The sequence below is a fragment of the Symphalangus syndactylus genome, chromosome 3 (genome assembly GCF_028878055.3).
Source record: "Symphalangus syndactylus isolate Jambi chromosome 3, NHGRI_mSymSyn1-v2.1_pri, whole genome shotgun sequence".
Classification (NCBI taxonomy): Eukaryota; Metazoa; Chordata; class Mammalia; order Primates; family Hylobatidae; genus Symphalangus; species Symphalangus syndactylus.
Genome location: NC_072425.2, coordinates 127,899,190 through 127,927,189, shown reverse-complemented (window position 1 = coordinate 127,927,189; position 28,000 = coordinate 127,899,190). Strand labels below are relative to the sequence as shown.

The window sequence follows — 28,000 nt, the reverse complement described above, 5'->3', positions numbered from 1 at the left end:
CTCTTCCTGCCACACTTCCAGTTAGCCATGCACTGCCTTCTTCTCTGTTCCTTCTGCCATCCTGCAATGTGGAAAGGACTAAACGTTATTTCAGAATGGCCAGACTGGGAGGACAGAGGATGAAGGATCTGGGCCTCCCCTAGGGTGGAGCAGACAGGAGGGGATAGTTAGAACTGCAGATGCTGAGGGAAGACTCAGCAAAAACCTGGTGTCCAAGAAGTGAGACAGAATTAGGACGTAGTTCAAGCAAGAGCAGCAATCGGAGTCAAAATATGGTATATGTGTGTGTGTGTGTGTGTGTGCACATTTGTATGCATCGGATATGTAGGGATTGAGGGGGCAATGTCACTCCATTTGGGCAGATCCCCACAGCCATAAATGGGGGTCAAAAACAGGCAGGAAGGCAGCCGCCATCAGAGCAGAGTCTTGCTCCAGCAGCCTGTGGTTTGAGGATGGGGCTCACTTTTCCAATGTTTGCTGACCAGGAGATGCAGGACAGCACAGACTTGAGTGTTAGACACACATCTGGGTTTCAATTTCAGCTTCAGAAATTATTTATTATATGACTTTGGACAAATTCCTTAACTGCTCAACATTTTGGTTTTCTTAACTGTAAATTGGGGATAATTGTGTCTGTCTCATAGAGTTGTTGTGGGGCCAGAGATGAAACATGAAAATTGTCGAAGTGCCCTGCCTGGCAGGTTATAGGAGCTCAATAAAAAATAGTTGTTTTTAGTATTAATGACTCAATTGAATGATGATGATAAATCTCCTGGTCTCCAGCCTCTCCCCACTCCAAGCCAGCCTCTACGATTTGCCAGTGTTCCCACTACACACAGACCTTGCCGTGTCAGTTGCTACCGCACAACCTGTCCCCACATGTTGAGATGTCCCTGCCTCCCTTTCCAGCCTCACCACCTACCACCCACCTTTTTTTCTCTTTCACATGAAACTTCCTTTATTTCTAGAGTCTGTAAAATACTTTCAACTCACCTGGTTCTTCTGTATGATGTGCCTTCTGCCTAAATGCCCTTTGCTTTTTTCCATGGGATCCCCCTCTGCTCCCCTATCTGTAGAGTTAGACATACGCCTGGGTTTGAATTCCAGCTTCAGAAATGATCACTCCCTACCCAGTATCACACACACGCACATGCACACGCACGCTCACTGGCCACCTCCTGCCCAAAGCCTTTCCTGTGCCCTGAGACAGACTTAGAGGTACTCTCTTGTGTCTGTAGTACTTTGCACGTGTCCTTATCGCAGCAACATTTTGGAACATTGAGAAGCAATGCTAATTTCTTTATTAATTGTTCATTCAGTGGATCTATGACTTATGGAGAACACCCAATATGGTCAGAACTCTGCTTAGGTACTTTCACAGATGTCTTATTTATTTCCACAATAATTCTCTCAGCTACACAGTTCTCTCTAGTTTTCAACTCATGACACAGGGGCTCAGAGGGATTAAGTACCTTGTTCAAGATTACCCGATCAATAAGTGGTGAATCCAGATTCTGTCTGATTCCAAAGCCCATGCTTCAGCCAGCATCTGAGAAGAATGAAATGAGCAATGTTACCAAAGAGAGATATTCAGATTTCAGACAGAAGGGAAAAAAATCAATATTCATTAGTCTGCCCTGGTTCAGGTCCATATATGATTCTTGTTATGCTTTTTGAAAATGAATCCCAGACAAATACAATCATGCCGTTGGTTTGCAACGATTGGAAGGAGAATTGAGAATGCACTTACTCATGCCTGAGCCTGTCCAGATCCATTTCTTTCTTAGGAAGTGTTAAAGCCAAATGTGTCTAATGTCCCAGCTATCCTGGCGCTGTCCTGCACGGTCCTGTCTCTGCCTGTGCTGTAGAAAATGCAGACTGTCCACATTCATATGGAATCGTTTCTGCTATACTTTCCTACTGGTGCATTATTAAAACACCTGCTGTGGTGGAACTTACTCAGTGAATGGGGCCATCCGTTCCTTCAGTCCTCCATTCACTCCGTGATTTTATTTTATTCTATTATTTTATTTTGTTTTTGAGATGGAATCTCATTCACTCTATCGCCCAGGCTAGAGTGCAGTGGTGCAATCTCAGCTCACTGCAACCTCTGCCTCCTGGGTGCAAGCAATCCGCCTGCCTTGGCCTCCTGAGTAGATGAGATTATAGATGCCCACCACACCTGGCTAATTTTTATATTTTTAGTGGAGACAGAGTTTCACTATGTTGGCCAGGGTGGTCTTGAAGTCTTGACCTCAAGTGATCCACCTGCCTCGGCCTCCCAAAGTGCTGGGATTACTGGCGTGAGCCACCGTGCCTGGCCCTCAATCTATGATATTTGTTGAGCACCTACTATGTGCTGAGCATCACAGGCTGCTCAGAACCTCTGCCAAGGGGATGCAGGAATGCGCTCCTGGTACCTTTGGTCTGTGAAGCACATAAACAGACTCTCAAGTAAATCTCTCCCTTCTCTGAGGCTGACTTGTCTGGGTGTCTTGTGCTATTATCTCCTTCACCTGGGGGCACTGATGACATTATTACCTAGATGACTGTAACATTTGCCAAATTATCTGTCTCCTAGAACCTTTCCCTGTGGAGACACCACATTTATATTCAGGACAATGTATAATAAACTCATACAAAGGACTTCTTGTTTTTAATAGCAGAATGGACCCACCAGCTGTCCTACTTTATAGGTTAAAACTGAACCTTTTTTTTTTTTTCCATGAGAACAGAAATAAGCTATTATTATTAACAGGTGCAGTTGCAGTCAGAGGAAGATGGGGTTTTGTTCAATGAAGGTCCCTTTCATTCTGATGTGCATGTTAATGGGCTTAGATCTACAAAAATTGGCCTGGAGGTTGTGAATAGGAGCTGGAGAGAACTGAATTGCTCTTCATAGTAGAAGGAGAAAAAAATTTGAGTTCCTAAGTGGGGTAAAAACGGGATGGGAAGAGAAAGAGATCGTAGAGACTGAGGGAAGGGAGAGAGAAGACAGAAGCATGAAAAGAAGGCAGAGTTGTTCAATGGGATTAAATTGGCTCATAAAATCTCCCCAGAGGTGAGTGGCCAAAAGCACTCACAAATAGGGATGTCTAATGTTCAATGTATGAGTTCATTATACACTGTCCTGAATATAAAACTTGTTTGCCCTGTTGTGATGCAAACCATGATGACATCCATCTTCCTTGAAACTTGAATGAACTTTCTTATACAAAAAAATGCCTTGTGTGACTGGCTTTATGAGCTGAAACAGAGAAAGGGACAGAGTTTCAGTCTGTGAGTCATTGTGATGTGTTTTAGGGTCCCCATATGCATGACAGTGAGATAAACTAGAAACCAAGCCAGTTTGGCAGGCTGCCATTTTAGAATTGGATTTGCCATTCTAAGTCACATAAAAGTAAGGTGGCAACTGGACAGACACTCAAAGACAGTAGGTGAGCCAGAGGGGTATCTGAGGGAAGAGAGTTCAAGCAAAGAGAACTGCAAGGACAAAGGTCCTGAGGGGTGGGGCTCAGAGGGCAGAAGAGGGAGTACAAACCATATTGTGGGGAAGAGAGGGGTCTCTATTTCCAGAGAAACAGCCTGGAGGGGAGAGTGCAGCCTGGTGCCTGGCTCATATCTCAGGTGGCAGGAAGGGCCATGTGTTGGATGGTTTTCGTTCCCCAGTCAGAGAAGCCACGTTATCTGAGTGTCCGTAGCAAATCCTGAAGGCCTGAAAATCACTTTGTTCTTCCCGAAAATGCTGTTGAATTTTCCTCAGTGCACTATTAGCACTTAAGTGTATGCAGTGTTATTACTCTGTGGGTCATTAACCATGGGAGCTGCCTCCTTAGCAGAGCCACTAAACAATTGTTGACAAAAGGCATTCCTATCAGCTCATACTTGGGCAGTTATCCTCATTCTTCGGATTGCACGGCACAGACAAAGGGTTGGTTTTGATACCCACACTACCATCCTTCTCCTCTAAATCCACAGCCCACTTCTGCTTAAGTTTCTTTCCTGAAGGTCAAATTGCACAGATCATGAAATTAGACATCACTTCACTCTTGTGAGGGGAGATAACCCTATATGACATATGACCACCTGTCCAGGGAGAAGTTCAGAGAATCCCACCCAGCCTCCCTCCCGTGGCCGTAGGTGCCATGGCTTATATGCAGGGTGGGCTGACTGTTACCGAATCAGGGCCTGCCTGCAGGTGCTGGCTTCTCACTGATGAATGTGGATCTCAGGCTCATCCCTAAAAATATGTTGATTCTGGCTCTATTCAGAGCCAAAGCATATCTAGATAACTTGAATCGATCCCTTCCAGACTTGAATCTGAAATTGCCTCAAGGAGAACTTGCTAGAAGGAGATGGTTCTCTGTCCCAGGGATTAATGATGATTCCACCTGTGTCATAAACTAAACAACAAATATCTTTCTCCAGGTGAAATATCCCATCTCTCTTTTTCTAGGAGTGTATGGTGTTGCACAGCCTTCTTCCCCCAGCCCTCAATCTACCCTGGGCTAGAGGGATAATGCCCAGTTACCTCATCTCCCCCCACCACCCCACAAACTCCCCATATTCCACCTCTCCCTCATCCCTACCTGGACATACTCAAAAGGACCCTTCTTCTCCCCAGATAACTAAATGTGATGTTGCATTTGGTCCTTTAACAAGAAAGAAAGAAACTAAAGAGTAAAACAACTCAGTTATTTTATTTCTCTCTCTGTCTGTCTGTCTCTGTCTCTGTCTCTCTTGGGCCATTGTTTCAAGCTTCGCTTTTGTTGACTCCCTTTCTTCCATGTATTCCTTAAATATTGGTTTCCTGAAGTTCACCGCTGGTCCCGTTTCCTCACTGGTGGTCTTGCCTATACTCATGATTTCAAGGAATGGGTAATAAGCTGAGGCTTTCAAATATGTCTTCCACACAGACCTACCTCTTTGGCTTTTGTACATCTAACTCCTTGTTGGAAATCTCTGCTTCAGCTTCTGAACAGCATCCCAAACTGAATGTGACTAATGTGGAATCCATAATTTCTCCCACCCTAAGCCGATCCCTCCTCGTGGTTACCATAAGTCTGTCCAGTCGACCAGGCCACGCGCCAGCCTCCCTGCATTTGGTCAGCTGGCCGCTGAGCCCCGCCTCCACCTGCAGTGTCCAGTGTCATGTTCTCTCCCATCTCCTCCTCTTGTGTCTCACTCTGTCTGGGCACTATTCCGACAGTCTTCTCACTGGTCTGCCTGCTTCCAGCCTGGCCCTCTCAAATGTCCTCAACGCCATAGGCAGATCTGTTTCTATTAGTTCTTTACTTCAAACATTGATGGTTCTGCTTTGTCTTAGAGCACAATCCTCTCTCCACACTCACTTTTGGTGGCCCCTCTCCCTGTACCTCAATTGGGCTCCTGCTGCACGAACACTCAGGCCTTGGCCCCAGCCTCAGGATCCCGTGTTGGCAATTTCCTGTTCATCTTTCAAGACCTGAGTCCCCTTCTGGGAATCTTCTCTAATTTTTCCCACCCCACCTTAACCAAGGCGGGTTAGTTACCCTTGGACCTGTTCCCAAGCCAGGGTCTCTTCCCTCTCTTGTGAGTCTTTCTGGCGCTCTGAAGTCATACAGTCCCGGAATTTTTGTTGTTGTTGAGTTGTCTAAACCAATCAGCTCATTCTGTAAATATTGAGAGTAAAACCAGACATGAAGTGACTTGTATGAGGTCACACAGCTAGAAGCGGCAGAGCTGGGACTTGAACTAGGCAGGTCTCCTGGCTCCTGATATGGTAAGTGTGAATGGCTGGGAACTGTAATACTATTATAACTCCAGAGACCAGCAATAGGACATTGTCCAGTCCGATCACACTGGCAGTTTCCCTTAGACACATCACGGGAGAAATCAGACAGGCAGAAATCAGTCCGGAGTGCTCCTTCCCATGTAGCTAAAACCCGAAGAGTTTCACACTGCAGACTGGGTTAAATCCTTCTATGTGCTCTGTTACAACTAAATTTTTCTTCCGTAATAATTCCCATATTTGCATGATCATTTGCTTACTATGTGTTTTCTCTACTAAACGGAAAACTACATGAGGATGGGAGGCCACGTTAATCTCATTGCTGGCTAGATACTTGTATAGTGCCAAACACGGTTCATACATCAATGTTTGGCAAATGAATGATGGATGGACATTCTTTAAAAATATCAAGTCACTCCCCTCTTGCTGATATGCCTATTAACTTGTGTGTATCTTCAGTCTTGGTCCATTTGCATATGATCATTAGGGGCCAGGAGAAAGAAAAAAAGGTCCTATGCTGACTACAGAGAGAACTTTTCTCTATGGATTTAACTTTTACTACATGAGTAATGCACACTTGTAGAAAAATTTTAAAATATAAAGAAGTAAAAAGAAGAAAATGGAAATCACTTGTAATCCCACAACTATTACTATTTAGTTACAAAGTCTCTCAAACTTTTTTCTTAAAAACTTAAAAAAATGTAAATCATTCTCTACATAATGTTTTACAACTTGATTTTTTCACTTAACAATGTACTGTGAACATATTTCAACATCATGTAATATAATCTCCAGCATATTTTTAATGACTTCATTGAATATCATTAAACTGAATAAATGATGTATTTAACCAATTCCTTATTGGTGAACATTTATATTTTTCTAGTTTTTTTAAACCATAGTATGGGCCATGTTGTAGCAAACTGTCTTGTAACTAAACCTCTGTGCTTATCTATAATTATTTCCTTAGAATAAATTCCTAGAAATTGAATGACTAGATCAAAGAACATGCGTGTTTCAAACTTTTTAAAAACACATTGTCAAATTGGCCCCACAAGTTTTAGGAATGCATATTCCCTCCAGCAGGGTATGATGGGAGTCTTGGAGAGAAATATTTAATCTAGAGTCCTTCCCCTGGCTCACCTACTTGTCAGTGAGATTGGCTAGACCATTCCGTCCTTTTACTGTCTTCAACCAAATAGGTGCAGTGCTAGTTCTCAGCCATCTATCCTTGCATGCCTCTCTCTTTCTCTCTTCCCCAACAGATTTCAATTATATTCAAATGGTTGCACATATATTGGAGGTCTTATTTAATGAACAAACACAGTGTGCCAATGTCTCTTCAACCCAGATGTCTCGCCCTTCCCCTTACTGGAAGGAAGCCCCACAATGTCATCAGCAAACAACATATATTCACATCTTTCAACATATCAAAGTTTAATATCCAACCTAGGAAAATGAAAGTTGCCGTCTTTAGGGGAATGGGAGGAAATCTTTTCATAAGGGCAAGGGGTGGTTACTGGTATAGGCAACACCTTTCACTGAAGGTTCAGCACTGAAAGAAGCTGCAGAGTCTTTGCAGGTAAATATTTCCTCTCAAAATGTAGCAAACTTCCTTTGCTTAATATATAATTTAGCACTTACTCTGCGAAATTCTTTGCCTATAGTACATCAGTCGCCACAACAAATATCAAAAGTAAATATTATTTCATTTTACATATGAAGAAAATTAGGTTTAGAGTGATTCATTCATCATTGAAGAATATCTACCGAGTGCATATCGTTGCATTTAGAAACATGGAAGTTATTAGTGGTCTTATTAAGAATGCTTTCATTGGAGCAAACCCCTGATTTGAATGTATTCAAGAAAAAGTTGAGAGAAACTAGAGATAGTGACTATTGCATAGAGTGCTCTTTCAAAGAGTTTTGCTACAAAGGGAAAAGGAGAAATGGGGGATATAGCTACAGAGGAAAGTGGAGTCAAAAAGATTTTTAGTAAAACGGAATAACAGCATGCTAGTATGGGAACGGTTTGAATATAGAAAAAAAAATCCTATGATGCAGGAGAGAAAGAAGTGGCAAGGCTTGCTTAGCTGAGAGCAGAGTATGTTCATCCACATTAACAGAAATGAGATATAGGGAGATGGGTAGAGGCGGAAGTGGGAGTTTGTGGAAATTCTCTCTTCATTTTTCTCAGGAAAGCAGGAAGCAAAGCCAGTAATTGAGAGGGAGAGTGGGGGTGGGGGTTTAAGAGTACAGAGGACTTATGAGATCCTCAGCTAGGAAAATGAGACAGTGAACTGGCTAGGGAGGCAGAGTGGTTGCCAGGCAGCAGAAGGCACAGCTGAAGATGGTAGTCATAAACTTAATGAGACTAGTCAGTGAGATTATGTGTTTTTCTCCAAACATATCTAACTGTACAGGCTCAGGTGAGGAAGAGGCAAAGAGGTGGACACAACTAGGTTTGTCATTTAGCCAAGCAAATATGCCAAAGGAGAGGGACAAGGAAATTAAAAATACACTGAAGAGAAGAATTACTGAATGGCCATGGAATTTTTAAATGAATAATGAATAAAAAGAGGCCATGCAAGAGGTAAGGGATGGTGAAACACTTGTATAGATCAATAGAACAAGATTTTGGTAGAAGTCAAAGTGTTGTAGAACTACTGGTGGTGGCAGGGAATTGGCAGGTAGAAGACAGTAGTGAGAGAATGGGATAGTTGAAACTGTGAAATGGAAGTCAATAATGTTTCTCAAGGTCATACAATGTTATGTTGCAAAGCTGGGAGTCAAACTACAATCTCTCTAATCAAAGAGCCCACCCCAATATTTAAGCAGTACACTCAGGACAGAGTGAGAGATGCCTTAGTTCACAGAGGCACAGTTGGCTTTTGTGGTATCATTCATGCAAATGAGACCTCATGGCTTTCTGTGGCAAATATTTATAGCACCGCATGAGAATGGTAATGTAAAATTTATTCTCCCTTTCTCCTCCCCCTCCTACCTCTTACAGAAATAGTAACTGGTTCAGATGGGCTGGGCTGGTTCCATGGAGAGCATATGTTTGCTGATGAGGAGAAACAGACAAAGCCAGCTAATGTGAAAACGTGGGGTCCCTTATGAGTTCGGGGTTTAAATATCAGTTTCTGGTGTTTGTGCTTGTGTGGGTTTCTCCATGAAACTGATCATTATCTTTCTAGCTTGAGATCTCCCCTGGGGGTGCTTGGTAAGGGCACCCACCCTCTTTAGATATTAACCATTCTCTAACAGCAAAACCACGGACAGGTCTTGTGGTGTTATATGTGGGGCAGAGTTAAATACAAAACAGACACTGAGGCACATTGAAATCGTGAAGCTGACGACAGCCCAGGAATGCTGAGATTGAGGCCCAGTCTCCTATGTGACTGCTGACTGGAAGAATGTTAACTCTAAATTTCCTGAATGTTGTCAGATCACAGCAGGGAGTCATGCATCCTCCCTGTAACATTCTCTCTCTCTGTGTCCATCTCTCTCTCTGTTCTCTTTCACAGATGCGTGTGCACGCGTGCGCGTGCGTGCACACACACACACACACACACACACACACACAATCATAAAGCCTTGAGGAATGTGTTCAGGATTTATGCAAGCTGTGTGCCTGGAGACCACATACTCTGTGAGAAAAATAAAATCTCTAGTCCTGAGAGATGATAATTTAGATTAGAACCATTAAAAGGAAAGCCATAGGATGTACTCTTACTGTGAATCTTGGATATTTCTGAATTCCCTTTCAAATGATGATATAATTTGGTCAGTGCTACTTCTTTCTGCCTGGTTTTCTTGAGTGACTTAAGCAAAGGGCCAACTGTGTGTTTTCCAGCATAGAGCCTGGCACATGGAAACTGCTTAAACAAATGCTATTGGATAAACTTAATGGTGGCTTAAGGTCATTACTCAGGGGTGGTTGGTGATCTTAGACTCCCCTATAAGTTCCATCAATCTCCTCTTCAAGTCACTCCAACCGAGTTTTTTAAAATCTGAGTTTGAATGTAACCATAGCATCCAAGAGAATTTTCTGAGAAAACAAACAAAAAAAAAAACAACAAAAAAACACCCAAAAAAAAACCACCTCCACCTTGCCCCGAGCAGATTGTCATCCCGAAAACCCCCACATACAGAATGCTGGAGCTGGCCCCATCTCTCTTATGACCATTCCTTCCTCCCTACTAGGTAATGATGGCTTGCCTGAGATAATCCACACTAGTGTACAGGAGTGATGAGTCTTACACCTAATAGCTCTATGACATCTTGGGGGCAAGTTTCTTAACCTTACTGGCACCTAGGTTTCCTTATCTGCAGAAAGGAATAAGAATATCAACATCCTATAGTGGTTTTCACGAATTATTATAATGGATGCGTAGTACTCAATGAGAGGCTATAAGCAATATCCCTCATATGAAATATAGGTCCAATGGTAATTCTGGATGAATGTTGCCTCTTTCAAGGAAAATATTTTCATCGTATCAGGGACCTAGTGATCGTAACAGACTCATAGTGATTTCCAGGAGGGAAATCTCTGCTTTAATTGAGGGTGCTAACAACATAGTGATAGTGGGAGTGAAAGTTTTAATGATGGTTTTTAAGTGAAGCTCTTCTTTCACACTATATTGAGACTGATCATTTCTGGTGGGGTTTCAGTGAGTGGAACTTTCTGTGAGCCTCAGAGCCATAACCAGTGGGGTCTGCACAAAGAGGGGCTTGCCCTTCATTGAGGCTACTGGCTCCGTGCCTTCCTGAGCAATACATGATACCCCCATTGGGAAGGCAGTCCTGATATGTCCAGAGCACCTCTTGCCAACAGGAGGCCCCTCCACCCTGGGATAAGCAGAGAGAAGAACCTATGCTTTCTTTAGACATGCACAGCATCCTTATTCCAGAGGTTGTTGCTCAGTGACATATCAGACCAGAACTCCCTGATCAGGCACCAGGCTGTAAGCAGACTTGTCGTTTGAAAAAGTTATGCAGGTGATTCTGGCATGTTTTCTCACTATAGTTCCCCTGCCCACAACTTCACTGACACTCACATCTTCCATACCACTTGAGAATCAATATTCTATAGTTGACCTGTGAACTACATGGACTGAACTCACAGGTCCACTAATACGTGGATTTTCCTCCATCTCTGCCACCCCTGAGACAGCAAGACCAGCCCCTTCTCTTCCTCCTCTTCCTCAGCCTACTCAATGTGAAGGTGACAAGAATGAAAACCTTTATGATGATCCACTTCCACTTAATGAATAGTAAATATATTTTCTCCTCTCTGTGATTTTTCTTAGTAACATTTTATTTTCTCTAGCTTATTTTATTGTAAGAATACAGTATAAAATACATATGACATGCTACCTACTAAATATGGGTTAACCTACTGTTTATGTTGTCAACAAGGCTCTTGGTCAAAAGAAGTCTAGTAGTATTTAAGTAGTAGTTAAATTAGTAGGAGTAAGTCAAAAGTTATATGCGGATTTTCAACTGTGTGGTGGGCCAGTGCCCATAACCCCTATGTTGTTCAAAGGTCACCTGTCTTATTTGGCTCTATTCTAAATGGGCACACTCTTCTTGGACAATTGTACACAATAATAATCAACAGTGTCATCAATGTGGATTGACTTTGTATGCTTTCTCTTGAGTAACTGAATCTGAATATAATTGCTATGTATTTAATAATTTTCTGTGCTATTATAGTTTAACCATAATAAAATCACAATAAGATTTCCCCAAAGAGAAAATCAGTTTGGCAAAAAATTCCATAAGCCAAGGGTCAATATCGAACATTATGGCTACCCAGGGCTTGAAGTGGCATTATGTCTAGCCCAGCTTGTTGCCATTTAGAGTCTTTCCTTGGTCAGGAAAACATACTGGACCTAAAAAAAAAAAAAAAAAAAAAAAAAAATCCCTTCTTAGACACCTAATGTTCAAGGAATTAGTGGTTTCCCACCCCATTTAACTTGTTTCTACATATCATCATCTAGAATGTTCTTTTATGAACCCCCGATTCCACCTGTAATGATAAACTGAGGCAAAGAGGGAGGAGAGAAAGGCAGGAAGAGAAATGTGGAGCAAATATACAATGCTTAAGCACGTATGATGTGCCAAACAGCAAAGAATGAGTAATGGGACTCATAAAGAACCTACTGTCTACAGGCAGGTTCTAAGTGCTGGCAATATTGCCCTTATTTCTTAGGAGATTATAGTCAGTTTTCATCGGGTAACTGAGTGCCGCCAGTTGTCATAGCAGCAGGATTGGATCAATTAGTAATTGAAAATCAATGTAAATAATTACATAACATAATTTTCTGCTATTCTAGTGAAAAAAATTACTATAAACATATCACTATGCTTGGACATTAGGAGGGATTCTCACCAAAGGAAACATTGGCATGACTGAAGCATTCATATGCACTGGGCTCATGTTTGAGTCACATCCAATCCTCATATGACTCACCATTGTTAGCAATCAAAAAATGAAGGCAGCCTACTCACATCTGGATTCTGATCATGGGCTCACTATGGAAAGTGCTTAAATGTCCTCGCTTTGGAATAAAGAAATACAAGCCAAGAATAAGGGGACGAAGGCCCATTGTCAACTTCAAAAGATACTCTTAGTATCCTTACAATTCTTTTGCTTTGGACAGTTTGGATGATACATCCTTTACTCAGGAACTAGAAGTGAGCAGCAGGAAGTGAAGGCCTATTTGGGGGACTTTAGGACTTGCTCCAGAGGATGAGCAATTATCATGAGGGAGAGAACGTTTGTGTTGCTGGTCAGCAAATACCAAGTGCTTCCTCTCTATTCTGTGGGACAAAATCATCATTGTACCTTTCCTTGGAAGCATGTTGTGGCTGGTACTGCTGGTACCCTTCACATATCCCCCTGGGTCTTACATTTCAGTGCTTATAGCACTAATTTACAATTTGGGGCACGTTTGCCTGAGAGCTTTCTCTGACTTCTAGAGACAATCTGCGCACAGCCATGGAAGACTAGAAATGCTGATTTGCTACTTCTGAGAGCCATCAACGAATAGCTGATGGAAATGGCAAATGAATTTTCCTACTTTCTTGCCCCTTGCTGGGGTGACTCTGAGGCTCCTACTTTACACTATCTCCTACAGTCCTCCAGGAGGATGAAGCTTCAGGTGACCACGGCAGTTACTTGCTTGACATTACATTCTTTATGGTTGCCTTCTCTTCTCCAGCTCTACTGTGTTTCCCTGCCAGTGTTTCTTGGGTTCACTCCCCAAATAAACTACTTGCACTTGAATCCTTCTTTCAAGGTCTACTTTTGAAGAAACCCAGACTAAGACTTATCATACTTTTTCTTTTCTCATCATGCATTTTCTTACTTGGTCTAACCAGAAGCTTAGATAATTAACATCTCTTGATCCTTGATCTCTTGATCTTGATAAACCAGTGTTGAAAATCTAAACACTCACAGAGATGCAGCAAGTTACATAAATGGGAGAAGTGAGCTGGATAGATATCATGCTAACCAGATGGTACATACTCTATCTCAAAGAGCCAGCTGCAACTTAGCCCCAGCCAATTGTTGCCACATGGAAAAGTGGGCCCAATGTGGTCACATCGAGTTTCTCATGAGAAGACCGAAATCTAGATTTTTGTGTAGAATCTCTTAATATGTAAATATTGGCCACAAATTCAGGTGCTTTTATAACACTGAGCTGGCCAAATAAAACACATCTGTGAGCCATATTTGGCCCAGGGGCCACCGGTTTGCAATCTCTATTACAGAAATGCAACCCTTAGCAGGAAATTCACAGATAACATTTAAAGTAACAAGGGTTGCAGCACTTAAAATGGATTTTCACAGCCATTATCACATCTCTTTTAACAGAACCCATCCTCAGCCCACCCACAAATGGCTGTATCCAGCACTACATATCTGCTCAAAAAACAAAAGCGACCCAAGTGGAAAGAGAAAGCTAATCATGGGCTTGGCATCTGATTGTGGTCTGGCTTAATACAATATTCTTAGAGCCAACTGGAAAGGAAACCACCACCCAAATCCGTCACGACGTGTGCTATCACAGTGAGTTTAAATTGGGTGGAAATGTTGTGAGTTTAATAAAATAGAACTGCTGAGACGTACATATATATCTGGGTTTAGTGGATAGCTTTTCCAAGGGCACTGTGATGTCAAATATGTTTGGCAGGTTCAATTCTCTTAGCACCCACATTTGCACTGTTTGTAAGATGGGGGTGATTGGAAGCACATGTGCTAATAGTAACTATGCATAATGTATGAAATTAAGGAAGTGTGGAAGTTTCACTCATGGTCCTAAGCTAACCCTTTCCAGTTATGTGGGGAGAGAGGAGCAGAGAGTCACATCGTTTTTCTTCTTCTTTTAGGAAACAACTTGAAGCTTTTGGCCTACCTTTCATTTTGCCTGTAGAAACCAAAATGCACAAATAAAAATTAAGACCCTGGAATCCCAACTCCATCAGTAGGAAAGATCAGTATCAAGTGGTGCTTTTAGGTTGGGTGCAGTGGCTCACATCTGTAATCCCATCACTTTGGGAGTCCAAGATGGGCAGATCACTTGATGCCAGGAGTCTGAGACCAGCCTGTCCAACGTGGTGAAAGCCTGTCCCTACTAAAACTACAAAAATTAGCTGCGTGTGGTGGTGCATGCCTGTACTCCTAGCTACTCAGGAGGCTGAGGTGGGAGAATCACTTGAACTCAGGGAGCGGAGGTTAGAGTGAGCCGAGATCGCAACACTGCACTGCAGCCTGGATGACAGAGCGAGACTCTGTCTCAAAAAAAAAAAAAAAAAAAAAAAAAGTGGTGCTTTTAGTTCTATGTGTCTACCAGCCACACCCATATGTAGGAAGGAATAAGTTCTAGAGACCTAATGTACAGCATGGGGAGCATAGTAATAAATATGTCATATACTTGAAATTTGTGGAGAGAATAGATTTAAATGTTCTCACATGCGCAAGTGGTAACCAGGTGAGGTGATGAATATATAAAATTTCAATTTGTCAATTATATTTTAATAAAGCTGTTGGAAAAAACACAATGGAACCCAATGATATGCTATTGATTTAGAAAATAACTATTTTGAGAGAAAAGGGCTATTATCACAATAACTGAGCAGTGCTCTTCAAAAGTGTCAAGGTCATAAAAAACAAGGAAAGACTAAGAAACTGTCATGGGTTGGAGAACACTATGGAGGCATGACAAGTAAATGCAGTATGGGATCCCGAATTGGATCATGGAATTGTAAATGGACCTTAGTAGAAAAATACGGTGAAATCTTAATAAAGTCTATAGTTTAGACATTAGTATTGTACTGGGGTTACTTAGTTCTGATAATTGTCCTATGGTTACATAGGATGTTACCATAAGAAGAAGCTGAGTGAAAGATATATTGGAACTATCTGTACCATTTTTATACCTCTTCTATAAATCCAAAACTATCTCAAAATTCAAAAGTTTTTTTTTTTTAAAGATTATTAATAACAAGATGTTGGTGCTTGGAAGGGCTAAACAAGGTAATCATAACTTCTTACAAAATTTTGCCTTAGTAAGCTTTTGAAGAAAGAGGATCTCAGTATGCTACATATAATAGTTAGAATTGTATTTTAGCTCTATTTTATAGGTATATAAACAGAGGTTCAGAGACCTCTACTTGTCAAAGTTTACCCAGCTAGTGAGTTCATGGATAGCAAGGTAGGTGACTAGTAATTCTCACTGGGAACATTGTCTTGGCCCTAAATGCCTTATGACAGTGATTCTTACACACAGGGATAAATAAAAATGTAAAGGAGACAGATATAAAAGACCAAATATGCACAGTATAAGTAAATGTAAGAATTGTTTGAATGATCAGATGCTATCTCAAATTAGTGATAAAAGCACACAAACATGTTTTCATGTACTTATTTGTATATTTGTATACATTCTTCATTGAAATGTCTTTTACATATTATCCAACTGAATTATTTTTTTCACTGTTTAGTTTTAAGAATTCTTTATATATTCCAGATACTAGTCTTTTGTTAGATAGGTGGTTTGCAAATATTTTCTCCCATTGTATTCCAGAGTATTAGAAGAGCTAAGTCTACATTTGAAAAAAAAAATCAAATAGAATCCTACCTCCCATCATATCTACCATCCCCAGTGTACAAAGAGATTGAGTTAAAAGTGAAAAACAAAACCATAAAAGTGATAGAAGAAAATAGAAGGTGGCTTTTACTATATAATCTCAGTATGTGCTATATATTTTTCTAAGGAGAACTTTAAAGGCAGAAATCATAAAAGACCGCATGGATTTTACCTAAGGTAAAAGCAAATGCATTTTTATCTCCCAGGAAACCCCCCACCCCCAGCATACATAAACCATCAAGCTATCTGTTCCTTTATAGTCACATTCACTTCCCTCCTGCTGCCCCCATCCTCTCCTTAACCCCTGGTAATCACTAATTTGTTCACCACTACTATAATTTTGTCATTTCAAGAATGGTATATACATAGCATCGTACTACATATAGTCTTTGAAATTGGCTTTTTTCACTCAACATAATTCTCTAGAGATTCATCCAGGTCATTGTGTTGTATCAATAATTCATTTTTGTTGCTGAATAGTGTTCCATGGCATGGACATACCACAATTTGTTCAACTTTTCACTCATTGAAGGACATCTGGGTTGTTTCCAGTTTTGGGGTATTACAAATAAACCTGCTTCAGACATTTATTCATAGGGTTTTGTGCACATAAATCTTTATATCACTGGGATAAATTCCCAGGAGTGCAAATTACTGGGTTGTGTAGTAGTTGCATGTTTAGTTTTTAAAGAAATCATGAGACTGTTTTCCAGAATGTCTATACCATTTAAATTCCCAGTAGCAACCTATGAGTAATCTAGTTTATTTTTATTTCCTCGATTTGGTGTGAGATATATATATATATTTCAGCCATTCTTCTAGTGTGCAGAGATTGTGTGGTTGTGTGTAGTGATTGTGGTTTTAATTTGCATTTTGCTGATGGCTAATGACATTGAATATCTTTTCATGTGCTTATTTGCCATTTTCATTGGCAAATATTCTTCACTGAAATATCGTTTGCCCATTATCCAACTGGATTTTTTCATTGTTTAGTTTTGAGAATTATTTATATATTCTAGATACAAGTCCTTTGTTAGATACGCAATTCAGAATGTTTTCTCCCATTCTATATTGTCTTTACATACTCTTAACAGGTTCTTTAGCAGGGCAAATATTTTACTTTTGATGAACTCTAACTTATCTATTTTTCCTTTATGGGTCATGCTTTTGGACTCAAATCTAGGAAATCTTTGCCTAGCCTTAAACCTTCAAGATTTTATCCTGCCTTTTCTAAAAGCTTTATAGTTTTACATTTTGAATTTAAGTTTGGGATCCATTTTGAGTAATGTTTTGCGTAAATTGTGAGACTTAGTAGAGGTTTCACAATTGTTTTTTTTTCCTTCACCGCTTGAAAAATATGGTGCCATTTACTTCTGGTCTCCATGGTTTCTAATGAGAAATCCACTGACATTTGAATTATTTTTCCTGTATAGGTAACGTTTTTGTTTTTTCATTGGCTGTTTTTGAGATTTCTTTTTTAGTTTTCAAAAGTTTAATTATGATGTGTCTAGGCATTGATTTATTTAGGTTTACCCTGTTTGGAGTTTGCTCAGCTTCTCGAATCTGTACATTTATGTGTCTTGCCAAATTTGAGAAATTTCTGCAATTATTTCTTGGAGTCCTTTTTAGACACACTCTCTTTCTCCTCCCTCTCTGGAACTCCACTGACATGGATGTTAGAGCTTTTGTTATAGTCCCACGGGTCTCTGAGGCTTCATTCACTTTTTTCAGTCTGTTTTCTTCCTATTGTTCAGATTAGATAATTTTTATTGTTCTATCATACAGTTCACGAATTCTTTCCTATGTCTTATTTATTATAGTGTTGAGCCCGTCCACTGAGCTTTTTGCTTCCATTGCAGTTTGTTTCCATTTTAAAATTTTCACTTGGGTCCTCTTTACATCTTCTGTTTCTTTGATAAGACTTTCTATGTACTTGCTGAGGCTTTCTACTTTTTTCCTTTCTCTATTCCAAGCACGTTTATAATTGCTTTTAGAACCATTTTATAATATCTTCTTTAATATCTTTGTAAGGTAATTCTGACATCCCTGCCAATCTGTTGGCATTTATTGATTCATTTTCCTCATTAGTTTGAGATATTCTTGATTCTTGGTATGATGAATGATTTTTTTTTTTGAAACCTAGACATTTTCATATTATGACATGAGACTCTGGATGTTATTTAAACATGTTTTAGCTGATTTTTTCTGGTACTGCTCTAGCAGAGGAGGGGAGATATCATTTCATTACTGCTGGTGGGGGTTGGGAGTTCCAACTCCCAGGTGGTCTCCACCACCACTGCAATTTGAGTGGCCTCATTGTTGAGTAATGGTGAAAGTCTTGGTTCTTTTCCCGGCCTTGGGAAAGGGTAATGGGGTGGCTCATTACAGCCTTGCAAGGGTGGAAGTCTAGGCTCCCCACTCAGTCTTTAAAAGTCTTATTATGTTTGTTTTATGCATAATGCCCAGGGGTTTTAGTTGTACTTAGTAGGAGGAATATTTAATGTTCTTCATATTCTCAGATGTGAAACTTCCAATATTATTTATATCTATTTTTAGAGGGTGACCTTGGAAGGCTGGAAATTTTTTAGAAACTTGAGTTGCATTATTTCATTTATTCTCACAGCAATCCTACAATAGAGATAATGTCTTTTAAGTTAGACATGAGTACTCACTGAGATTAAGCAAATTGCCTAAGATCAAGCAACTAAATGATAGACCAGAATTCTAGCCCAGGTCTCTTTAAGAGAGGAGCCCAAAAAATGTCTGTAGTCTCTGGGCCCTGACCTGGCCCTGGCACTTTCATTATCTTCACTAAACTTTTTGAAAATTACAAATATGTGGTGTGTGTGTGTGTGTGTGTGTGTGCGCGCGCACACGCGCGCATGCGTGTGTGTAAAGCAAAGGTGGGGATGAAATTCCCATCAGCTGGTAAGGTGAGCGGCAGTACTAGCATGTGAGAGAACAAAGTGCCTGGAAGGTAAGGATACCAGGAGAACCTGAGTCCCTCAAGAATTCAGAGAGACTCTGGATTTCCACAGGCTTGGAAATTGGAAGCAGGCTGGGTGTGCCACCTGTTAAAGGCGTTTTTTGTTTGTTTGTTTGTTCGTTTTTTACCTAGATCTTAAGGACCATCCATTTTACTTGGGTGAACTCTGATTCTTTGAGGTATGAGAATGAGACTGGAGGGCTATATGTGTTAATTAGGGGAACTGAACAATCTGATGATCATTTCATTCTGAAAGACAGAGCAACTTGGCCTAGGTCACACCTAGTAATGTTAAAAGCCAAGAAAATAACTCATGCCCTCTGTCTCCTTGTTCAACGATGTTTCCAGTATAAAAGGATAGACTCAGGACTTCTTTTGTTGCTCAAGGGTAAAGATACTGGAATTATTATTTGACCCGAATGAATAGAAGAAAATGTACTCTGCCTATTAGTCATTTACTCATCTCTTTTTAACTTGGAATAACATGATTACATCTGATGACCTAAGCTTCTCTAGAATAGATACATTCTGTATGTTCAGGATGAAATTTGAGTAAGGATAGATTCATTTAGATTTCCCATTTATCATTTCATTTGTATATGGTTTCTCCAAGAGTCTTTTCAATATTTCAAGAGCACAATTTTGGAGTCTGCCCAATCCTAGCCCACTAGGAGCAAGTTACCTTTCTGCAATACTTTAGATAATATGGTTCATCGACTTTTCCAGTGCAATGGTGAGCCCATGAACCGGAGTCCCATGACTTTGATGATGAGTTCCAAAGGCAAAGGCTAAAAAAATTTGCTCAAAAAAGCCATCATCTGGGGATCGTTGCTGTTTTTGAACAGAGAGTGACCTTTGATTTCATGCTGTGCTCAGTCCTTTTACAAGATCATTGGATTTATCAGTGGCTTGAAGAAGTCCAGTGTTACTTCATAAAACACATGTTGCAAATAACAAATTCATAAGGAGGCAAGAAGAGATTTTATTCATTGGATCGGTAAATCAAACATTGTAATAAAGTTGTTTTCAATATTTTGATTGGAAAGAAGCATCAGAGCTGACAGACCCAGCCTTCTGGAATCTATTTAAAAGTTTTAATGATCTTGTTTCAGGATTAAGTTTGCCTCCTGGTTCCCAGCTTTTGTCCCTTTCTAAAGTAACCAAATTTGAAGAGAAATATCAGATGGCATAGGCCCTGCAGCTGTACTCTGTAAGTCACAGCTGAAAGTATCACTCTTGTCCTTATCCTGTCCTAAAAGGACAGGACATGTCCTCTTAGGACAAAATTCAAAGCAAAGGGACAAAAAGACCTGTGCTAGGCCCAGTGTAGGAGGAGAAATTTCTCTTGATCTATATTCTTTTAGAATATCTTTTCAATTTTGACTTCCTTCCTTAGTTTCAGCCTGTCATCTCTGCTGAATACTGTCAGCTATGTGCTAGAGACATGTTCTTCACTGTCATGTACTAGAAGTAAAAAGAAAATGCCAGTTTGGCTTAAAAGTGACCTTGATGAAGCAGTAAAAATTATTCATTTTATTGAATCTCAGCTCGATTATGTATCTTTTTACTATTCTGCGTGGTGAAATGGGATGTATACATAAAATATTGTATGCACACTGACATATAATAGATCTTGCAAGGTAAACCACTGTGTGATTGGTTCTTTCATAGTGAGCTGAACTGGCCTCTGTTCATGAAACATAAGTTTTATTGGGAAAAATTACTGATAGACAAACCATGATTTTTCAGACTTGGATGTTTGCTCAAGATGAACCACGTGAGCCAGTCATTTCAGGGAAAACAATTGATAACCATTGCCAATGGCAAAATATTGAGCTTTCAAGAAAAAAATTAGAAACTTGTATTTTCCACTTTGAGCTTGACAGCTTCCCCATATTTAGAGACTTTTCTGAGGAGGTTGTTGGTAATACTGAAAAATGGCACTTTATATATTGAATAATACAATGTATTGTTTTAAGGGTCTGTATGACTCAGTGAACCAATATTTTCCAAGAGATCAATGCATAATGTTAAAAACATCATTCATGGTAAAAGATCCATCTCAAATGCAAGATTGGCCAATGGATTTAAATATAACAGTGCAAAGTTTAATTAATGTATTTCAGATTCTACATGGCAACTAACCTCTAAGAAGCTGTCCTTGTTGAGTCCTTCTTTTTCTAATGATTTATTTGTATAAAGTCAATTTTATTCGTATACATTAACCAAAACAACAGGTCACAACCGATTCGATGCAAAACCAGAAATACAAATCCACCTGGCTTCTATAAAACCAGACATTAAAGAGATTTGCACACACACATACACACACACACATGCTAATCTTCTCACTGTTTGGTTTGTTTTAAAAAATGTAGCTATTGTTCATAAAATATGTATGTTAACATATGTTTATTGCTTTCTTTAAAATAAATTGATATTTTAAAATATTGTTTCAGTTTCTCATACGATGAACTATAGCTAGATAGAACGCACATAAGTACAGCTCTTTGAGGCCCTCAATATTTTTTTAAAATGTAAAGGGATCCTGAGACCAAAAGTTTGAGACCCACTGCTCTAGATCATCTCTTTGCAGTTTTTTTCTTACTTAGTTTTAGAGAAAAAAATAGTACAGTTATCTTTAGGAGGGCTATTTGGGATTTGTTAACTGTATCATTTTTCTTAGTTGTGATAGGGAAGGTGTGGATAACTCCAGGAAGCAGGCTGGTGTTTGCCTACTCTCCAGGCAGCAGGATTAGAAGCAGAGTGTGGTTCCCTCAGGAAATCTGCCTGGAGGCCTTGACAGTGGGCTTGAACCAAATCAAATGTTGAAGGAGTCTGGCACAGAGACCTCACCCATTTGCATTGTTTGGTGTGATTTTCCTGGCTTCATACAGTAGTAAATCTACTCAACAAATATCTTAATTCAAGAAAAAGTCATTTAGCACATACCAGGTGGGAATCACAGTGCTTTTGGGAATACCTGTCAAATAAACTATGGCCCCAAATCAGCACAACCTATCAAGAGAAACAAATAATAGCAAACTTGTCTGTGGTGCCAGGAGTGATTGGAAATGCTTTCCTTCTGATATTTTCTGATGTAATCCTCACAACTACCCTATTTTAGAATAATTCCTGTTTATCAGAGGAGAAAGTGGAGGTTTAGGGAAGATTAGCATCTTGCTCAACATCACACTTAGCAAGCTGCAGAGCTGGGAGAAGAACCCAGGTGTCTTTGATGTAAGCTTCTGAACTTTTAATTGTCCCTGAAAATGATGATATTAGACAAGCTTGAATAGAGTGGAAACAGAGTGAGAAGAGAAGACTAATTCTGAGAGGGAAAGCCTGGCACTGAGCTAGACCTTGAGGGAAAAGTGGATCTTGAACTGGAGGACATCTGGGGATGGGAAGTGCATTCCAGGCAGAGGTCACTGCTTGCGCAAAGGCCTGCAGCTAATAGGATACCTGGCACACTTGGAATATTGTGGCTTGAGATTGAAAAAGTGCATAGAGAAGAATGGGGAGAGTTTTGAAAGGGATATTGAAGATGTTGGACTTTGTTCAAGGAGGGTGGTAGCCTTAAAGGATTTTGAAAAGGGAAGTGACATGCTCCAAGCCGTGCCTCAGGGAGACAACAACATCCACAATTAGACATCTGCATTTGCTTAGCAACAGAGAGCTCTAGGGCTGTAACTCTTACTCCAAAGGAATTCCTAATGATTTCATTTGCAACAGGCCAGAGCTCCTGCCCGTTTGGCACTAGGATGTGGTGTGTGGCTTTGTTTTAACAAACCTTGGCCATGACTCCCTAACACAAAGCAGAGCTTAGGGTTGTGACCCTCTGCAGCAGAGAACTCCCTGCCAACTGTCAAACCAAGTTCTCAAAGGGAAGCCTTCTTTCTGTTCTGACCTCCTTCTCTCTCACCTTCTCCCTTCAAGTGGTGGATGTCAATGTATTGAAAGCTCCTTTAAATGCTTACAGGAAGTTAGTTTTTAACCAAGGGAGATCTCCAGCAAAGCCCTATCAGGGCCAGAAGGCAAGAAGCAGGAAATCATGTGGCATCCACCTGCAACCACTCGGGCTCTCACCTAAGCCCCCTGGGAGAGAGCTACAGACTCCATTTGGAAACTTCCTTGGAGGTCGTTGAGTGAGATGCTACTATTTTCCAACATCCCAATATGCACATATGACTTATTGATAATGTATAACCCTACTATTTCCCATAAGGAGTTGAGGTGGTTTGCAATAACAAAATTCATATTAAATTCTAATATTTAAAAATAGAAACACCGCCCACCCCCCACCCCACAAAGAAAAAATATATGTGCAGGCACATCTGCTAATCTTTGAGAGGCTAGGGAAGGGTGGTCACATTCTGTTTAATTTATAAACCATTTTTTTTTTCTTTTTTTGAGATGGAGTCTCGCTCTGTTGCCCGGCTGGAGTGCAGTGGCACGATCTCTCCTCACTGCAACCTTTGCCTCCTGGGTTCAAGCAATTTTCCTACCTCAGCCTCCTCAGTAGCTGGGACTACAGGTGCACGCCACCATGCCCAGCTAATTTTTGTATTTTTAGTAGAGGCAGGGTTTCACCATAAGTTGGCCAGGGTGGCCTCGATCTCTCAACCTTGTGATCTGCCCGCCTCAGCTTCCCAAAGTGCTGGGATTACAGCTATGCTCCACCATGCCCGACCGTTTGTAAACCATTTTTAAATATCACAATCCCAGGAAGCCTTCCCATGCAGGAGCCACATGTGCAAACCTGTTTACAGAAACTCCAACGAGATTCTATTAAACAACCCACTATTTGAGTGGGAGGGGGAGTGGGGAAGTCAGAAACTGTAAACTGTTAAACTAAATTTAAGCATTGCATTTTTTTCTTAACTTTTTAAAAAGTGTTGTATTTAACAGCCCAATGATGCCTACAAAGAAGTAAGATAACTTTGCCCTAGGTGGGTAATTGAAGCAAAGAGACAAGAAAAAGTTCCTAGCTCTTGCATGAGAAGGCAAGGCATCGTTTCCCTTCTCTGTTGAGTTATGACAGATAACTCTGATATGTGAAAAGAGAAGACAAGCCAGGAAGAGCAACTGGAAATTCTGAAGTTAATTGCAAATCACATGGCCTGTGGAAAATACATCCATTTAAGCTGGATTTCTTTCCAGAGACGTTTACTTGAACACTAAAACAATTTGGATCTCTTGAAAGCAGTTCTCTTAATTGAAAAGTTTTCATTTTTCTTTTATAGAACATCAGATCTTTTTGTATCTAATGCATATGCATTCATTTAACGTCCTTGTTATTGTATTAAATAGTTTCCGATTATGTTGTCAATTGGAAATTACTGGCTTTTATTTATCACAGTGTGATGCAATGACTGCAAGAACAAGTGATTTTCAAGTTTAAGCTAACTTTTCCAAGTGATTTTATTTTTATCTTTCAACCCTCCTATTCTTCCATTTACAAAAACTACAAATAAAAATGACATAGATGGACTAGAAAGATTGCCTGATTTTCTTAAATCACTGAGGCGTTGAGCAAGCCTGCTTTCGTTCAGATTTTCATTTTCAGCATGAAGCTGGTTTGCAGTTGGCTGATTAGGAAATCTTGGCAGATGTCATGAATGTGGCAACCTGAGAAATCAAAGCTGACACAAGAAGGGCCTGATGATTTAAGAAGCACTTCTATCTGTCTGGATTGCTGTGTCCAACAGAAGTTTATAGCTGGCCAGCAGTGTGGCGAGCAGAACACCATGTTAATAGTGTAAATATCAGATAGGAGGAAAAAAATGGGAATATCTGGTATCCGCCAGGAAACCTGGAGCTGATGACTTTTCCTTATAATTGGCTAGTATGTGCATATTAACATTTTCTGGTCCTTGGGACTCTTAGTTTATTTTAACTTGTTCACTGAACACTGCTTTTATGTACCATCTGTCTACTCAAAATCTGTTGCTTTGAGATAAAGTTCAACTGCCTTGGACTAACACTTAGAGGGCTGCACTAGCTTAAAGTCCCCATTAGCTTTTCCAGCACCAAAGATACTGGAATACTGAGTGTTGAAGAATGAGTAATGTTGCATTAGGCAAAGATGGTTAAAGAAGTAGGAAATTCAGGTACATGGCAGAGATAGGGAAAAATATAGATGCTTGAAAGGATAAGACGTGTTTAGAGAATGGTAAGTTATACAGTGTGACTAGAATGTAAAATATATGCAGGGACCTGGGAAAGACGAACTCCCAAAGGGAGGTGGGGTCCTGTAATATAGGGTCGTGCAAGCCAAGCGAATGATGTTGGGTTTTCTTTCTGTAGCCACTGTAGTAGCCAACAAAGGGTTTTGTGAGCCAAGGTGTTATAATCAGTGCTGGATTTTAGAAAACTAACTGGCAGCAGATGGATGTTCTGATTGGAATTCTCAGAAAGGGTCAGACAACTGCAAAAGACCCTCTTAAACACTGTAATTACACAAAAACATTTTACATTTGTTAGAAATTACAGAGATTACCAACTGGCCCAAGACATCATGGTGAAAATATTCAGACAGTTGGCAAACTTCTCTTTCTCTATATGTTATTTCCAAATGAGATAATCTTCGATCTTCTCTTCCATCCAAATTATTCCCCATCTTGAAAAAAATGTTAAAAATGTTGGGAAAATGCACTCCGCCCATTTTTTTGGAAGGGCTAGTTTCTTAGTTCCTATGTGAGCCAAATCATAATCCACAGGAATTTTCTTAGAAAAAGCAAATTGCCAAAATATTCTTCCAATATGATTCTTGTGGGAATCTATGGAAGGTGAATGCAAGTTACAGTTGTAGAATGTAAGAGAGGAAGAAAAACATTAACCACAGTCAAAATGTATTGTAAAGTATCCAAAACTTTGTTAGTTCTTGGTGAAAATTTACATCTCATAAAAAAGCATGAAGAGCTCAGAGGTTACATAATCTATATTTTAGTCTTCTACAGATACTTTATTATTATTATTATCATCATCAGAGGCAGGGTCTCACTCTGTCACCAAGGCTAAAGTGTAGTGGTGTGATCATAGCTCATTGCAGCCTCAACCTCCTGGGCTCAAGTGATCCTTCCACTTCAGCCTCGTGAGTATCTGGGACTGCAGGTTTGCACCAACACGACTGGCTAATTTTTAAATATTTTGTTGAAATGAAGCCTCATTGTGTTGCCCAGGCTGGTCTCAAACTCCTGAGCTCAAGTGATCCTCCCACCTCGACTTCTCAAAGTGCTGGGATTACAGGCCTGAGCCATTATGCCCAGCCAAATGCTTAATTATTGACAGGGATTTTTCAAGAACATTCTATAAACATTTTTGAGCATTGTGCAGGGCACTGTGTGTATACTGGTGAACAATGTAAATAGTCTCAGCCCGCATGGGGCTTACATCTAAAATAAAAGTACAAAAAGATAGATAAGCAATTATAATATAACAATATTTTTAGCATGAAATGCTTTGATACAGGAAGTATAGGGTGTAACGTGACCATACAGGCTAAATTTGGAGGTCAGGAAACACATCCTTGAAGAAATTACAAAGAAGGCTGGATGTGGTGTTTCACTCCTGTAATCCTAGCACTTTGGGAGGCTGGGTGGATCACTTGAGTTTGGGAGTTCAAGATCAGCCTGGCCAACACGGTGAAACTCCATCTCCACCAAAAAATTAGCTGGGCGTGGTGGTGTGTGCCTGTAATCCCAGTTACTCAGGAGGCTGAGGTGGGAGGGTCCCTTGAACCCAGGAGGCGGAGGTTGCAGTGAGCCAGCCTGGGAGACAGAGTGAGACCCTGTCTTCAAAAAATAATAAATAAAAACAAAGAAAAGAAATTACAAAGAAGCTGACATCTTTAGATGTCATAAACATAAGCAGAACCTAGACCAGCAAAATGAGTAAACATGGAGAAGGAGGGTGGGTGAGAGTATGAGCAGAGCTCTATGCGAAAACTCAGAGTAAAGAGAAAGCCTGTGAGTTCAGGAAACCAAGTATCTCACCGCAGGAATTCATACATATACTGTGTGTATGTGGAGGGTGGGGAAGGAGCAGGTGGAAGGGCAGAGTATCCACAGATGAAGCTGGAGAGGCAGGCAGGGACCAGATCTACCAAGTCTGGTAATACTCATAACAGAATTTGGGATTTATCCTTAGAGCAGGGGCAAAGCATTGGCTGCTTTTAAGCAAAGGAATGACCATGATGATATTTGCATCTCAGAAAGATCCCTCTGAACATAGATTGGAGAATGAATGGGTGATGTGGGTAAGTTGCAGGCAGGAAGCTCAGTACAGGAGGGTGTTATAATCCTCAGGAGTGATGATGGAAGCCTGAGTAAGACAGAAAGGAGGGAATGGATTTGAGCAGTATTAACAAGAGACAATAGGCAAAACTTTGTTGTTTAGAATGAGGGTTAAAAAGGAGGCAAGAATGAGTCCTGTATTTGTGGCTGACCCGGTATTCAATAACTGTTTACTGAGATAGGGCATTGAGGTAGAGAGGAGGAGCAGATGAAGGGATGAAGAGAAGGAGTTCAGTTTTGTTTTTACTAAGTTTAGGATGTCTGATGGGAATTCAAACATTGGACATATGGACCTGGAGCTCTGGACTGAGATTTGAGAGACTTTAGCATATAGATGGTCTAGACAGACAATATGTGTAAGGAATCCTTAAGTCGTCTTGGTAGCAGAACTCGAAGCATCCAGTAATATGACTTAAAATGGGAAGAGCTGCCCCATTTCTGAATCAGCTTCACCACAGCTCCGTAATACACAAAATTCTATTTCATTCCATCTCTAGGATCCTAAGAACCTCTGTGTCTCTCCTACCTTTTCCTCCTCTCAAAGCAGTCACAGATCTTCAATCAATTACTTTAAATATCCTTGGTCTATTAGGGCTTACCTTGGTTCCATCATGTCTTCCTCTGTAGTTCTGGTCTGAACAAACTGTACAAGTTTCATAACATTATATACCCACATAAAAGCATAAGAAGAGAATCCAAAATAGTAAAATCAGGACATGCAGTTTCAGGCAAAATAACTGAGTTGGGTTTTAAGGGGAATTATTTCGTCATTCGATATTTAATT

General features: G+C 40.3%; 2 long non-coding RNA genes across 2 annotated transcripts in view; one reads left to right on the top strand and one right to left on the bottom strand.

The window, feature by feature from the left end:
- The window catches only part of LOC129478393 (uncharacterized), a 46,672-nt gene extending 32,418 nt beyond the window's left edge, over window positions 1–14,254 (top strand). Inside the window, exons 3-4 of the long non-coding RNA XR_008656420.1 lie at window positions 13,659–13,853; window positions 14,174–14,254. This is a non-coding gene — a long non-coding RNA (uncharacterized lncRNA). The remainder of the gene's footprint in view (window positions 1–13,658; window positions 13,854–14,173) is intronic.
- On the bottom strand, window positions 1–28,000 carry LOC129478394 (uncharacterized). Its single transcript, XR_008656422.2, has 3 exons — window positions 27,816–28,000; window positions 1,473–1,549; window positions 1–61 (listed from the first exon to the last, which is right to left on the bottom strand). It is a non-coding gene; the product is annotated as an uncharacterized lncRNA (long non-coding RNA).